Below are 17,248 nucleotides of genomic sequence, written 5' to 3'. Positions count from 1 at the left end.
AAAAGAATGACCTTCAGCGGAACTTAGACTGGGACCTGTTTTTTTTCATTTAGATGCTAGTGATGGATCAACTCAGGTGTGCTCTTATAGAAGTCATTGAATCTTTTCAACCAGCATAAGGGGTAGAAAGGTTAGGCATCAAAAATCAAACAACAGTTTAAAATTACAGTATAACCCATTTGGCCATACAAGGAAAAGTCCAGTTGGGAATAAAGTTAAGGGTATTATTACAAGCTAATGCTTAAGCTTATATAAATGATTCTAAAGACAAACCAATAGAGATACAGAATCACCATGGGTTGTCCCATTTGTCGAAAGATGTTTAGGCAAGCTAACATCAAAAGGAATAGGCACTCAACAATATCACTATAAAACATCAACAGAAATATCTGATGATCTGCAAACAAGCAAGGTACAGTTCTTTTAACCATAAAGGCAATTGAGAGGCATCTAAGTTAGCTAGCTAGGTAAAGAGAAATCCCTACAGATTAGCTAGTCACAAGTTAGCATGCGCTGAGCTACAACACATGAGGACAAAAAGTGATAATAAAATAAAGGACAAAAATAATTTGGAAAAATAACATCTGGGGCAACACGTGGCTAACCAAGGTTGGCAAAAGTAGGTGAAAAGAGAAGGCATCAGCATTTCAGAACTCAATCAAGAGTCTTCTCATAGGATCATCTAAAAATGACCAAGTCTTCTCCTATCAGCATTAGGAAAGGTGTGGGGCAGGGTAGGTAGAGATCAGTACACCTCAAAGTCAAAGGGAATCTGCTCACAGTCCAAATAAGGAAACGTGTATTAAAGTGCAAAATGCAAGATGATTTGCTCATCCATCACACCACACAAATTGAAAGGTTTAACAGCCTGATCGTATTCCATGATAGGACAGTCACATGAAACATCAGGAACAATTCCCATTACCAACATGGAAAAGTCATCCATCCTAACTCATCTGTACAATTTGAAACAACTGTATATCATCCATTTCCACAGTTCCCCAATGTACTGGGTTCAAGGTTACTTTCTCAGGTTCACTATGCGTAAAAAGATTGGACATCTATTTCCAAGCTAACAAGAATGACTAAACATTTTTCTACACATTTTTTTAAACAGGACCCTGCACTCCTCACATAGTGAATTAAAAGGGCATGTTCACCTATGTGAAGAAATGCACATACAACATTTACATTTATAAATTCATCATTAGTAGTTTTGTTCACTGTTCATGTTACATTGAATTTAAAACAAAATAACTTTCTTAATACAATTCAGAGAGTATAATGCAGAACTACATTTTTAAAAATTAGCCTCTGACATTAAAACATATCCTTTTAGAAATTCCTTATTGTTTTAGTAAAACTATTAATTAACATAATGGAGAAACACATGAAATCAAATTAATTGATTATGCATGAGGTGTTAAGGGTGAACCACATCACTCAAAACCACTGTTGTTTATTGAATGGAAATCTATGCGCTCACTGAACCTGTTGTTCCTAGTCCCATAACTTCTCTGGAAACACTTTTGTGAGTAGGTCGATAACTGAAACTCCTACCAATAAACTCTTTTGTTCTTACACAATCCTTAAGTCTTGGAGATTGTCTCTCTGATCATGAATTTTAAAGTCTTTTAATTTCTACCAAGTGCTTAGCTTTTTTTGCCCTTTTACATTGTGGTGGAAAATAGTTTTGTAATTTTCATGACTGATTCCTGTATTTCCCTTGTCACTATTTGAGCTATCATTTTGAATTTTTTTCATGAAAGTTCAGCTGATAAATTAAACTTAGAAGGTGCCTCACCATTATTTGAATATAGTGCCTGTGTACCATGATAAGTGTGTTCATATTGGTTATGATCACTGAGGGAAGTAAAGTACAAGCCTATATTATATTAGTGAGACTCTGTCGCTGGACACTTAACAGAAGCTGAATGGATGAACACTTTGGGTCTTATTCACAAAGATACATGTGTAGATTTACTGCTGGAAAATGTATTTGAACACTTTTGATCAACTTTACCACTTCGGCTATTCAATATTTAGTAGTGTTGAGTTACTCAACAGTGTAGACTCGCAACTCCCCACCCCCCAAAATAGGGTGTGGAGTCCATAAAAACATTAAATACCACTGTAAAGTTACTGCGGTTAGTGACTTTAACACTGTATTTGACATTCCACACACTTGGTGGAGACCTCCACAATCAGAGTGGCTATCTCCCTATGGTGAAGTAGAGAGAAAAGTTTAAAAGTTTACTAAACTTTTAAAAAAGTAGGAACACCAGAATTGTATTCCAAATATTAATGTTAATATGTTGTATATATTTACTTTAAATGTAGAACAATGTATTTAATTATTTGGAATATATTACATTTAAATACATACATTTTCTGAAGTTCAAAATGAAAAGAAATCTCACTTATAGTAAACAGTCCTTTGCATTTTAAAAAGTATTAAAAGAAATGTAGAGAATACATTGAAAGCAATACAATTATTTTAATAAATATTTTGTTTCCATATTATTGTTTTTCATTGTAAATAAATATTATGTTACATTTCAATTTTAAATAATTATGTTTTATTTATAGACTATTATTAAACAGTAAATAGAATGCATATATATTTTTAAATAGTTCAGTTTATTTTAACATTACTTCCAATGGGGTATTATTTTAAATCCTTAACACCATTATTATCTATGGGAGGGTTTTGCAATACTTCTGAAGGATGATGGGTGATGCTGAGCAGCCACATTTACTACTAAAATGTAGGTAACTTATAGGGAGATCTTCACATATACAAATAGGGAGGCGAAGGTATAGACTAGTGGTGTGCAAAGTTTTGGCAAAATGTTGCAAAATTACACATAATTACGAGAAATGTAAACCTATAATTTCATGTTATATTGTAGTGAGAAATGCAACCATACATTACATTCTAGTAGAAGGGTGCACAAAAAAAGGGAGCACACTGCCTCACACTCCAGCATAAAATAGCCCTATGCATCATGGTAAATGCAGTCATTTGATTTAAAGATAGAGAATTTTTTCAAAAAGTCTTTCACCTTAAGTAGGTGCAGCAAGTGCAGTATCTCTGGACACGTGTGTCTTTTGGCCGTCATCAAAAGAGAGAAAATATATCTGAAGGGGTTGCTTAAAATGCCGCCGAACGTCTTCACAGGTTTTTGTACCACTCAGTAGGCGAACAGGTGCCTCACCAGAGCTTGTCAGCTCGTAGGCTCACGGGAGCCGTCAATTAGACACACAAAAAAAAGGGAGCACACTGCCTCCCACTCCAGCATAAAATAGCCCCTATGCATCATGGTAAATGCAGTCATTTGATTTAAAGAGAGAGAAAATGTTCAAAAAGTCTTTCACCTTAAGTAGGTGCAGCAAGTGCAGTATCTCTGGACACGTGTTTCTGGCTTTCGGCCGTTATCAGCAGAGAGAAAAAATATCTGAAGGGGTTGCTTGAAATGCCGCTGAATGTCTTCACAGGTTTTTGTACCATTCAGTAGGCGAACAGGTGCCTCAACAGAGCTCGTCAGCTCGTAGGCTCACGGGAGCCGTCATTTAGACACACAAAAAAAGGGACCACACTGCCTTACACTCCAGCATAAAATAGCCCCTATGCATCATGGTAAATGCAGTCATTTGATTTAAAGATAGAGACATTTTTCAAAAAGTCTTTCACCTTAAGTAGGTGCAGCAAGTGCAGTATCTCTGGACACATGTGTCTGGCTTTCGGCCGTCATTAGCAGAGACAAAATATATCTGAAGGGGTTGCTTGAAATGCCGCCGAACGTCTTCACAGGTTTTTGTACCACTCAGTAGGCGAACAGGTGCCTCACCAGAGCTCGTCAGCTCGTAGGCTCACGGGAGCCGTCAATTAGACACACAAAAAAAGGGAGCACACTGCCTCACACTCCAGCATAAAATAGCCCCTATGCATCATGGTAAATGCAGTCATTTGATTTAAAGATAGAGAATTTTTTCAAAAAGTCTTTCACCTTAAGTAGGTGCAGCAAGTGCAGTATCTCTGGACACGTGTTTCTGGCTTTCGCCCGTCATCAGCAGAGAGAAAATATATTTGAAGGGGTTGCTTGAAATGCCGCCAAACGTCTTCACAGGTATTTGTACCACTCAGTAGGCAAACAGGTGCCTCACCAGAGCTCGTCAGCTCGTAGGCTCACGGGAGCCGTCAATTAGACACACAAAAAAAGGGAGCACACTGCCTCACACTCCAGCATAACATAGCCCCTATGCATCATGGTAAATGCAGTCATTTGATTTAAAGATAGAGAATTTTTTCAAAAAGTCTTTCACCTTAAGTAGGTGCAGCAAGTGCAGTATCTCTGGACACGTGTTTCTGGCTTTCGGCCGTCATCAGTAGAGAGAAAATATATCTGAAGGGGTTGCTTGAAATGCCGCCGAACGTCTTCACAGGTTTTTGTACCACTCAGTAGGCGAACAGGTGCCTCACCAGAGCTCGTCAGCTCGTAGGCTAATGGGAGCCATCAATTAGACACACAAAAAAAGGGAGCACACTGCCTCACACTCCAGCATAAAATAGCCCATATGCATCATGGTAAATCCAGTAATTTGGTTTAAAGATAGAATTTTTTTTCAAAACGTCTTTCACCTTAAGTAGGTGCAGCAAGTGCAGTATCTATGGACACGTGTTTCTGGCTTTCTGCCATCATCAGCAGTGAGAAAATATATCTGAAGGGGTTTTCGTGAAATGCCGCCGAACATCTTCACAGGTTTTTGTACCACTAAGTAGGCGAACAGGTGCCTCACCAGAGCTCGTCAGCTAGTAGGCTCACGGGAGCCCTCAATTAGACACATACAAAAAGGGAGCACACTGCCTCACACTCCAGCATTACATTCTAGTAGAAGGACGATTTAAAGAAAAGCACTGTGAACAACAGCCTTGATCTGGTGTTTCTATCCACGCAAATTGTGCATTCACCTCAAATGACATGTAATTATGCAAAGTGGTGTGATTGGTGTAATTTTGTGAATTTTGAAATAACAAGCGTAATGTGAAATTCACAAAACTGTGTGAAAACGCCAGCATAACTTACATTTCACCCAGGCCTAGCAAAAAAACCCTTGGGTTGGTTTGTAATAGTGTTTTGTATTACTTTAGTAGTACTGTTGTAGTACAACTAAAAGTACTACAAAATCCAGTTTGTGAATAGACCACAAACTGCTGAATTTTAATAGTATTTTCAGGGTTACCCTTGAATCTGAATTGGCATCAGAGACTTCACTATTCCACTGACCCTGGTTTCCGATAGATCGTCATTAGATAGATAGGACAATGAGAACAACTGTTCAAGATTATCTGGTTCCTGGGTACCCTACTTGCAGTGCCTGTGTTCCTCCAACAAGTATGACGCACCTGAAAAATCCCTGTAGACGTCTTATGAATTACTGTCTTTCGGATAACCTATAGATTTATTGATTGTCTCTATCTTTTCAGTCTATGTTACTGATTAATGCTTGATGAAAAATCTGGGTCCTCATTTTGTGAATCCAAAAGTAAATTCATCTGGTCATGGTAGAATAGCCCCCTAAAGAAGAGAGAAAAAAGTATAGTGGAATTCAATGTGCCAATGCTCACAGCCTGCAAGGTATTGCCTTGTCCAGGAATGCCTCTTCCGGCCCTTTGGCGAGCCTGGATCCTGCCCTTTGGTCTGCTGGGTATGACCTGCAGCAGAGGTAAGGTTACTTTACTGTTTCTGTAGGGACTATAAAGTGCTCCATTATTGACTCCATTATGTACATCTAACCCAGCACCTGACATAAATGTGGATAATGCCTACTCCTTTACCTCTTTCTCCTTTTTTCATGGGCTCCACAACAGCAGATGCTGAGCCGGTGGCCACAGGAGAAACATTGATGGGACAGCCAAAAAACCTGCCCCAGATCCAGAGCCAGATGAACAATCACAGCTGCTACTGCACCTTGTAGATGTGGATGGGTTAGAAGAAAGATCCTTTTTAGAGTTCTGTGATAGCTGATAGAAGTTCTATAATCTCTTTGTGGTAGAACCATGGGAGTGTTCTAAGGATGGTTGTGGATGCATCAGTCCAGTGCTTTGAATGGAAATACAGCAATCCAGAGCTGAAAAGTGCAGGTACTTTTCATTTTAAACTGAAGACGTGCAGGTACTCAATACCAGAGAATACCTGCCCATTTCAAGCACTGCATCATTTTAAACCGTGATTTGCTTGGAGACATGGTGCACCGTCAAAACGGAAAGCACTTGTACTGGTGCTGCAGCCACAGTAATCCAGTGACATTATCTAAGATAAAGCATTTACTGGTGAAACACTGTAAGTAAATATTATCAAACACAAGTGAAAACAAGAGCGTAGCACAGGCAACTTCAACCCTTGCCACCCAGGGGTGGGGCAACCCTTCAAAGGGTCTATAACCCTTTAGGGGGCCCCATTCAGCCCAAGGCTAATGGATATTGTTGGACTTTTGGCCATACGCATGGTCATCCCTAGTCTTTTTGCCTCCTTCCTCCTGGTTTTTCTGACCTCTCGCTGTTGGCTCTAGGACTCTGAGCACTTTTTCACTGCTGACCAGTGCTAAAGTGCAGGTGCTCTCCCATCTAAAGTTGGTATGATTGGCTTATACCTGATTGGCATATTTAATTTACCTATAAGTCCCTTGTACAGTGGTATCTCTATACCCAGGGCCTGTAAATTAAACACTACTAGTGGGCCTGCAGCGCTGCTTGCGCCACCCACTGAAGTAGACTTTCAAACCTGTCTCAGGCCTGCTAGCGCAGGGCCTGTGTGCGCAGTTTTCTGCCACAGGGACCTGGCATCTAAATTTACTTGCCAGGCCCAGGACTCCCCTTTTACTACATGTAAGTCACCCCTAAAGTACGCCCTGTGGGCAGGGTGCCATGTATGTAGAAAGGCAGGACATGTGCCATATTGCATGGCCTGTCCTGGTAGTGACAAACAGCCTAACTTGGTGTCTCACTGCTGTGAGTGCTGCCTTCTCATAGGATTGCATTAGAAATGCCCTGCCTTATGTGTAGGGGTATTGTCTGATTTATGAGGGCTAGCGTAGGCGTGTTTGGTATGGTTGTGATGGTGATAATAAATACTGCTTACTGGTGTGGGTGTATTTTTTATTACTATCACAGAAATGCCACTTCTAGAAAGTGCGCATTTATCTGTGCTTATGATTCTGGTGTTTTGCAGCTTGACTCCAATCCACGTCTGGGCAGAGTGACAGTTGGGGCTTTGTGCATACTTTTCAGACAGCCTGTACACAGGAAGGGTGGAGGTGTCACCGAGGTGCATCTGCATACTGAATAGTCTTCCTGGGCTGAGAGAAGGGAGAGGCGGGGCACACCTACATTTGTAAAGGCTGTGCCCTGGCCTCACACAATAGGGTCGTTAACCCCCCACTGATGTTTGGAGCCTGTGCTGAAAGGAGAGAGGGGACACTCCCAGAACCAGTTGTAACTGGCTGGAACCTCCTCTCCCTGGCATTGTAAAACACTGTAAAAATGGACTATAAGTACAGGGGAATTTTCCCCACAATTTGAACATTCTTGGAACTTGAAGCTGGACACAGAACGCTGATGAAGGGACTCACCAGGAAACCGCCATGGACTGCTGCTGCTGTGCTGACCTGTGACCTGCCTGGTCACTAGGAGGAACTGCCACCATCTGCACCCCTTGTGCTGGCCTGTGGCTCGACCCACCAGCCCTGTGCTCCTTCTTGTGTAGTTGTTCCCAGGGGCAGGGTGCTGTGGCCCCTGACCCCTGCAACGATCTTCTACATCTTTGCCCAGGATGCTTGAAGAGAAAAAAGGCATTCTTGGTGTTGCTGGGGCTGCCGATGTGCCCTCGCGCTTTGAAAGCGCTTTTCTTTGATGAAAAGAAATCACCGCCGCAGCCCGGGCTTTAAATTATGCCTTCGCGCTTCCTGGAGCGCGTTTCTACTAAAGTGGATCACCGCCGCAACCCGGGCTCATAAACTGTGCCCTAGCGCCTTGAAGAGCGCTTCCCTGCTGCCAAGTTCACCGCCGCAGCCGGGTTCGTTGGTTGTCTCTGAGCGTGCCCCCCGGGGCACAGGAAGGATCACTTTCTTAGGAAATCGGAGCTGGCACGCTCCTAGCGTGCTCCCGGGGGACGCGCCCTTCTCAGGGCGCCCCCGGGGCACCAAGAGGCCCATCCCGGGCCGCAACGTCATCCGAGGGAGAGGCTGCGCCTCTCCCTCACTAGCAGGAGTCCCGGAGGACTCGCCTGCTCTGCCAGGGCCGGGCGCAGCCTCACCGGAGGCTCGCCCTGGCCCCTGGCTCTCTGGTTGGCCCCCTCGCGGGCCAGGAGTCACGAATTTAGGGGTCTCCCTCCAAGAAAGGGCCACGGAGGCCCCGGGAGACCCCCGACGGTAGCGGGACCCCCGGAGGGGCCCGCCTTTGTACAAGGAGGGGGTGCGAGGCGCCCCCCTCCCCTCTTTGACCATTGGGTGACCTGGGCCCCCCACAGGAGGGCCGGTGGAGGCCCGGGGGAGCCCCCAGTGATCGCGGGCCCCAGGAGGGACCCCACAGCAATACCGAGGGGGTGCGTGCCGTCCCCTCTTCCCCAAGGTTCCAAGGAGGCCCCCTCATTGCGCAGAGGAGCGCTGGGGGCCCCTTTCTTCTTTGTTTTAGGCACTGGAGGTGCCTTTTCATCATTTACAGGTACTTTTTAAAATGGACCAATATGATTATGAGTTAAAGTTCTTTCAACAGACTTTGCAATTCTGTTATATTGCCTACCTGTTCTTTGATGTGTTTACATATGTGTGCACATGTTCCTTTTATGGGCATGACTTGCTAATATGTTTGCCTAACTTGCCATAGGTTTTCTAATGTTCCTACTATGGGCGTTTTATGATATGCTTATGACAAGTGTTCTAATGTGATAACGTGTTTCCTGACTACTGCTTATGTTGCAGAATACTGAGTAACCTGTGTGTTATGTGTGACTACTGCTAGTTTGCAGAGTAATTAATGTGTAACGTGTTCTGACAACTGCTAAGGTAGCAGGATAGTACTGTTATGTGATGTTGGTCTAATAATTACGTTGTGTACAATACAGTGTATTTTTATATAATCTAGTGTTGTGTTTCCTTGGTGGTGGGAATATTGCGTCACATGTATGTGTGTGTTGTGCAGACGCTTTACGCATTGCCTCCGGGTTAAGCCTGACTGCTCGTGCCAAGCTACCAAGGGGGTGAGCAGGGGTTATCTTGGACGTGTAACTCCCTTGCCCTGACTAGAGTGGGTAAGTTCTGCCTGGCTGAGGTACATACCCTAGCCAACCAGAAACCCCATTTCTAACAGATATCTGTGAGAGGTGGGAAACTCAAGGCCTCTCATCAAATTTTAGTAGTGTGGTGTCATTATTTTGCATGCCACTGTGTGAAAAACTCTAAACCCGAAACTGAATCAAGAATACAAAGACACAAAACAGCCTCTGTTGTAGAACATATATTTAGTTTTCAGCCAGAAACAGAAAGTGCAATGTTTTTGTTTTAAATGACTGAGTACTGCATGGAAGTGATGATTTACAAGTATGATCGTGGCATTAACATTATACAGAGTTGTTTTTCAACAAAATAACACTAGTCAAGGTTTTCAGGCTATAATTAATAATGATGCAAATTAAGAGACCGTAGAAACTCAGCTGGAGAACAATTCATGCAAAATATCCCAGACACTGCGCCCATGGGTTTTGTTGGTCGGTGAAATGAATGATGATGTCCTCAAGAGGCAGGATGCTGGTAAATGACTGACCTAGAGAAACTATTCAAGGCATTAATTGGAACACATGCAGTGTCAATTGTAGTAACACCTGCTATAGCCAGTCTGATGGCTCAGCGAGTGAAGAGCTCAACTTGATATTTCTGTAACCAGTATGTTATAAATGGAAATTTCCAGCCATTAACAGTAACACATGCAGTAGTGACTTTAATAGCAACTGCTTAAGCCTCAAAGATAGTTCAGTGAGCCAAGAACTCATTGTTGAATTCTATGACAGATAGTAAAATACTAACCTTTATAGACATTAATGGCAACACCTGCAAAAGTGAGTATAGAAAACACCTGCTACGGCCAGCATGATGGCTGTAAGAGTCCAGAGCTTGTGGTAAAGTATATGTAATCAGTAGGTCAATGCTCACATTTTGTCATATCCTGCTCAGCTTGTTAACCGTTTCGATACCAGGGAAATAATGGTTATGTCCAGTGGCGCGGCACTGAGGTGCAACGGACGTAACCATTAATTGCTGCTACTGGTCTTGGAGGGAAGCACTAGCGCTCCCCCGAGGGCCTAGGGCAGGGATAGAAGGGGAATCGCTTCCCCTTCCATGTCCGACCTCCCACCAACCTCCCCAGTGATGTCTGATGACATCAGCTCACGATCCCACGCTGATGGCAGCTCTGCTTCCAGCATGATCGGAAGAGAAATGCAAAGCATTTCTCTTCAACCTCTTAGATGGTTGCTGAACCCATGACCAGAAACCCAGGTGCCCCCCGCAAAAACAGGTAGTTTTGTATTTGATCATTTTGATGTACCCACGTAGTGTTTTGGGGCATTTCCTGTCACGGGCACTAGGCCTATCCACACAAATGAGGTACAATTTTTATCGGGAGATGTGGGGATATGCTGAGTAGAAGGACGTTTGTGGACTGCCTCAGATTCCAGAACTTTACAGCACCGAAATGTGAGGAAAAGGTGTGTTTTTTCCCAAATTTTGAGGTTTGCTATGGATTCAGGGTAACAGAACCTGGTGAAAGCGCCACAAGTTACCCCTTCCTGGGTTCGCCAAGGTGTCTAGTTTTCAGAAATGTCCAGGGTTGCTAGGTTTTCTTAGGAGCTGAATGAGCTACAGGCCAAAATCCACAGCTAGGCACTTTGCAAAAAACAGGTATTTTCTTTCGGAAAATGTGATGAGTCCATGTTGTGTTTTGGGGCATTTCCTGTCGCGGGCACTAGGCCTACACACACAAGTGAGGTCCAATTTTTTATTGGGAGACTTGTGGGAATGCTGGGTAGAAGGAAATGTGTGGCTCCTCTTAGATTCCAAAACTTTCTATCACCAAAATGTGAAGAAAGGGTTGTTTTCTTTGGCCAAATTTTGAGGTTTGCAAACTATTCTGGGTACCAGAACCTGGTGAGAGCACCACAAGTTGCCCCATCCTGGGTTTCCCTTGGTGTCTAGTTTTAAAAGATGAACAGGGTTGGTAGGTTTCCATAGGTGCCGGCTGAGCTGGAGACCAAAACCCACAATCAGGCACTTTCCAAAAAACACGTCAGTTGTCAATATAAAAATATGTTTCCATGTTGCTTTTTGGGGCGTTTCCTGTCATGGGCACTAGGCCTAAACACACAAGTGAGGTACCACTTTTATCAGAAGACTTGGGAGAATGCAGAGTGGAAGGAAATGTGCGGTCTCCTCTCAGATTCCAGAACTTTCTATCAGCAAAATGTGAGGAAAAAGTGTTTTTAGCCAGATTTTGAGGTTTGCAAAGGATTCTGGGTAACAGAACCTAGTGAGAACCCCACAAGTCACCCAATCCTGGATTCCCCTACGTATCTAGTTTTCAAAAACTCACAGGTTTGGTAGTTTTCCCTTAGGTGCCTGCTGAGCTAGAGGCCAAACTCCACAGCTAGGCACTTTCCAAAAAACATGTCAAGATTTCCTGTTGCGGGCATTAGGGCTACCCACACAAGTGAGGTACCATTTTTGTTGGGGAGATTTGGGGGAATACAGAATAGAAGAACAAGTGTTATTGCCCCTTGTCTTTCTCTACATTTTTTCCTTCCAAATGTAAGACAGTTTGTAAACAATACATCTATTTGAGAATGCAATGTAATTCACATGCTATTATGGGGACCCCAGAATTCAGAGATGTGCAATAAACCACTGCTTCTCAAAACCTTATCTTGTGCCCATTTCGGAAATTCAAAGGTTTCCTTGATAGCTATTTTTCACTCTTTACATTCCACCTAATGAATTGCTGTATACGCGGTATAGAATGAAAACCCATTGCAAGGTACAGTTCCTTTATTGGCTCTGAGTATCTAGGGGTCTTGATGAACCTACAAGCCCTATATATATCCCCACAACCAGACGAGTCCAGCAGACGTAACAATATATTGCTTTTGAACATCTGACATCACAGGAAAAAGTTACAGAGTAAAACATGGAGAGGCTTGGCACCTGAGGGGAAAAGGCCTGGCAGCAGAGGCGTTAAAAATCAAGTACCATCAAACTAGTAATACTAACACCTTTGTTTACAGTAAATAGAAATGGTGACTACTTCAGTATTAATTGTATCTAAAACAAGCTTCATCATAGATCTAGACGGTAAGGAATTGTCTTCAATGGTGCGTGCACGTTTTTCTTTTGTCACATGTTAAATTCACCAGTAAAAGAGTTCAGATGCAAGGATCACAAAATTCACATGTTGTGGAGAATCACGTACATTTGCATCTCCACCATATATATTGGTGTTAAGGCAAAAAGAAACAATGGAAATGTTTGAGAATAAGTGTATTTTGTCCAGAGAAAAGTTCACAATTCAAGAAGTGGCAATGTGCTATAAGAAACAAGTTGGATTATTTCTACACCACAAAAGAGGACAATAACATGAGAAAGCATCTCACTATTAACTGATATCTAAAGCATTAATTCTACTTTTTTCGATTTTCTCTTGGTCAGTGTTTGACATACATCAGGTAAGCACAAGGAAAATATCTGAATATCATTTACTTCTATTCTGTATTTTGTGAACAATCAGTGTTTTTAAGACTTACTCCAATGACAGCATAAACCTAATTTCCAGCTTGTTCATTGCTAATCATTACCACTCAAATAAAAGTCTTCGTATACATATTTAGTGAGTTTTTTCATACTTTTTCCATTGACCTTTTGCAACCCATTCCCAGATTTATCGTGCGTGAAATATATACAAACAGCACAAATACGTACACAGAACATTTTGAATCTGTGGAGCACTTACAATTTGTGTCAACTCGAGTTACATTTTTTTTATTGGTGCAGGTCGGTTTCTGACCATCAAAATCGTTAGCAAATTGACTGAATAATGAAGCGAAAATAAAAAGAGAAAGTAACAGAATTATTCATGTAAGGAAGCATTCTAAAATATTTCACTGTATAGCTAGTCAAAGCCACGAATTTAACAACTCGGGGCTGCCTCTACTAATGTAGTAATTACCACTGCTCCTGCCTTTCTCATGTCCTGGAATATTGCAGGATATCAATCCAAACTCGCAGATCAGGGCTGGTTCAGTTTCATCTCGAGGTTTGATGTAGTCATGTTGCAGGAAACATGGATGCAGTGGGACATAATTTCGGATGGTTTAGTTTTATTCTTTCCTTGCTACTAAAGCTGCTAGGCGGAGAGCTAAGGGACGTTTGGTGACCCCTATAAGAATTGCTAAGATTGATAAGGCCGTACAAGTGGTTTTTTGACACCCAGGTGGGTAGTCCTTTTTGATAAATGTGTCTGTGGAATAGGGTGTCAGATTGATGTACTATTTCTTGCAATAGACGTCCTTAAGAAGATATCTGGTTATATGTTTAATGATTTCCATGTTATAGGAGGTGGGGATTTTAGCGCTTAATTATGTGCCAACTTAACTTTAGTAGACCCCTTTAATTTGAAGGATAACTACTTTAGTGATGATGTGGGGGGGCCGTTTAAAGGTGACCCCAACCTGGAATTATTCAACATAATTAAAAAGATTCATGATTTACTTACACAGAAGCCCATGGTCGTAGGCTGGGGACAGGGGCAGAGATTGATTATATCTTTATCACTAGGGATCTGGGACAGCTTCTCACGTCTGGGGGTGTAATAGTAAACAAGCATAGTGATCATCAGTCCCTATGGATAGCCATGGACATGCTGTATTATATTCAACCAGATAAATTAACTGGGCCAAACGGCCTAATTATTAAAAATGAGGGGTTTAGGGTTAGTTGGCATAGGGTACAGATTCCCTCTCTCTTGTCCTTTTGATAAAGTCCAATTAAAGCCCAGTAGTGGATATTTTATTGGCTGACAGTTTTCTGGCACACAACATTCTAGTCGCATTTGAAAATCTGAATAGCTCAGTAAGGGATTTGATTAACCACTCTGGGAAGTTTGTAAAGAACTCCCACCCAGGGTGGTTTCATAGTACCTGCGTGGCCATTAATAAGAAACTGCGTGTGACCCTTTTGCAGAAGCCAAGAGGCAAGCTCCTAGTGGCTGCTGGCAGGAGAGATTACACACTAGCTACTATTAAAAGGAAGCAGGAGATTAAGAAGGAGACGTGGGAGAATGTGTGCAGGCTTGCAAATGTAAGAATGCTTTGGACTTCTGGAAAAGTGTGAAAACACTGAATCCTTGTGTAGTGCCTTCTGAGAGTCTAGGATCTAATATCCCTTCTAATTGTTGGTACAATCACTTTAGTAGCATTTACTCTTATGAATACAATGGAGGGGAGGTTGGGAGTGAATGTGTCCCCAGTTTGCCATTGGATATTAGGTTTCTTTTAGAAGAGGTGGAGGAGGCGATTGCGGAAAGTCCTTCGAAGAACGCTCCAGGTCCTGATGGAGTACAGATGGATTTGTATAAAGAGAATATCAATATATGGGCCCCCATCATTACCAACATTCTCAATGCTGCAGTCCTTGAGGAAATACCTGCTTCTTGGCAATCAGCCTGTATTGTCCCAGTTTTTCAAAAAGGCAACAAATGGATTCTAGATGCTACAAACCGATATCTTTACTGAACTCGTCATTAAGATTCTAGGCTGAGCTATTCTCCATAGAATTGAAAGATTGGCCCAAATGAATGATATATTTAGTTTCACACAATATGGGTTTCAGGAGGGCCTAGGAACCGAAGAGCAATGTTTAAATTTAAACCTAGTGGTTGTGAAATACATAATTGCTAAACATGGAGCTATATATTTGGCATTTATGGATACCAGTAGTGCCTTTGATCAGGTGAATCACTCTAAACTCTGGCAAACATTGGCTGGACTGGGCTTGCCTCACTCGACCATTGACTTTCTAACAGTCTTGCATGAGAAGGTTAATGCGTCAGTAAGGGATGGATTAGATGGTGAATGCACCAACTCCTTTTATCTTCAAAGGGGTGTGAGACAAGGATGTGTATTAGCCCCAATTTTTCTTCTTTTATATATTTATGGTTTACACTCTTTTTCAGTACACCAGGGCACTGACTCTCTGAAAGTCAAGGGAAAGCAGGTTCCATTTCTTTTATTTGCCGATGACGTGGCCCTGCTCTCTTCGAACCCCAACGGTTCAAGGTGCCTTATAAACTCCTTTGTCATGTTTGTGGACGACCTAAACTTGGCCATCAATATTTCAAAAACACATTACATGGTGTGTGGCAGGCCAGTATGGAATGTTGGGCCAATGTTGATAAAGGGACAATTAATTACTATGGTTAAGGAGTTCTCATACCTGGGGTTAACCTTTGACTCTAAGGGAAGTTGGTTACCCGGTACTTATAAGAGATGCTCCCACTTTATTGCTTCAGTGGTGGCTGTTTTTGAGCTGGCATCTGGAGTGGGAAAGAAACCAATACAGCCCTTAATAGTGGTGTTTAAGCTTAGATGTCTCCTTATTCTAACCTTTGAGGCATCCATATGGGGGTTTTGAGATTGTTGTAATCGGCATACAGATGCCTGCTTGGGGTAGGACTGGGTAGCCGTCAATTTTTCCTAGGCTTTGTGGGTGATTGTATTAAGCTTGTGCCTATGTTACTGTGGCTGTCTGACTGCCTGTCATGTGATTTGGGCCACAAAATCCCATGGCTAAGTTATATCAAGGCCACTGCAAGCTGACTAGGCAGGTCGGAGTTGTTTACATCCCCTCATTTGCTGGACAAGCAGGAGTCTGCTTAGGTTAAGAAAGAATTTTTGAGATTAGCAGCTGCAGATAGAAAGGTGTTGGAACTTAGTAAGCCCTTAGTGCGATCTATTATAATGCATAGGACTTGCCAGGATATTGACCCCTATCACTTCCAGGTTGATAATGTTTGGGATAGAACACTTCTGATTAGGTTTAGGTTGGGCACTTTTACGAGTAATCTGTTTTTTCCCTTAGGGGAGTTTGACCCGAACCGAATTTTGGAATGCCCTTGTGATAACTCCTCTTTACAAACCTTGATGCTTTTAATCTCTTTTGTAAATATTATGGACCCTTCAGGCTCAGGTATTTGTTCCCTTTCCTTAAAATTCTTGGGTTCCGGCAATGTCGACCTGCTTTTCACTACCTGTGTATGGTCTCTGAGCCTGCCGAGGAGGCTGCCTTAGGGGCCTTTAAAAAAAATACCTGGTGATGGTGTGAAAATGTAGAATTTTAACATATTCATCTTGTTTTACTAAATGTATTCTGGTTTCGGGGATACTTCCCTAAAGCCTGTGTGATTGGAAAGCCTATTAGTGTATGGTGAATTTAATTCTGCTCCATAAATACATCAGAATACGCTTATTGGGACTATTTCTTCTATTGATGTGTTTTACTCATTGCCAGGATGTTTTTATTTATATATGTATATTTGAGGGCACTGGTATATGCTATGCGGTTTCCATTTTTTCATTTGCACTTCATAGAAAGGTTAGTATAAGAAATCGAATTCTGGAACCAGCTTTTATGTGCCTCTGGAATGATGATAACTGAAGGAGGAGATATAAATTAATGATCACACGCAATATGTTGGCATTCATTTTTTTTTTTTTAATTTTGTGATTTAGTGCACAACTAATATCTTGAAAATTCTTTAGGATAAGAATGTTTTTTTTTTAACATTGATATTTTGTATCTGTTTTTTAACATATTTATCTGTGTGACCCAATGTACTGTATTATAATATTCTACTCATTTATGGATTCATATAAATCTGAATAAAGATCTATGATCATGATGATGATGATAAAAATGGAGAAAAAAAAACATTCCTCAAACAGACATAAAAATGACAAAAATAAGCTGTAGGGAACGAATTTTCAGATATTTCTAACACCAAAATGTGCAAAGTGCCAGGTGCGGGTATCTAGTTGTGCTAGATTGGTCAAAGTGAAATGTTAATGCCAACCATGAAGGAACGCAGGGCAGAGACAGGGACCAGGTTTGGTCCGATGGAAAGGTTGTCATTCTGATTTAGAAACTTTTTTGG

This window comes from Pleurodeles waltl, chromosome 8 (genome assembly GCF_031143425.1).
Source record: "Pleurodeles waltl isolate 20211129_DDA chromosome 8, aPleWal1.hap1.20221129, whole genome shotgun sequence".
Lineage (NCBI taxonomy): Eukaryota > Metazoa > Chordata > Amphibia > Caudata > Salamandridae > Pleurodeles > Pleurodeles waltl.
The sequence above is the reverse complement of the archived record's forward strand: the minus strand, read 5'-3'. Positions refer to the sequence as shown.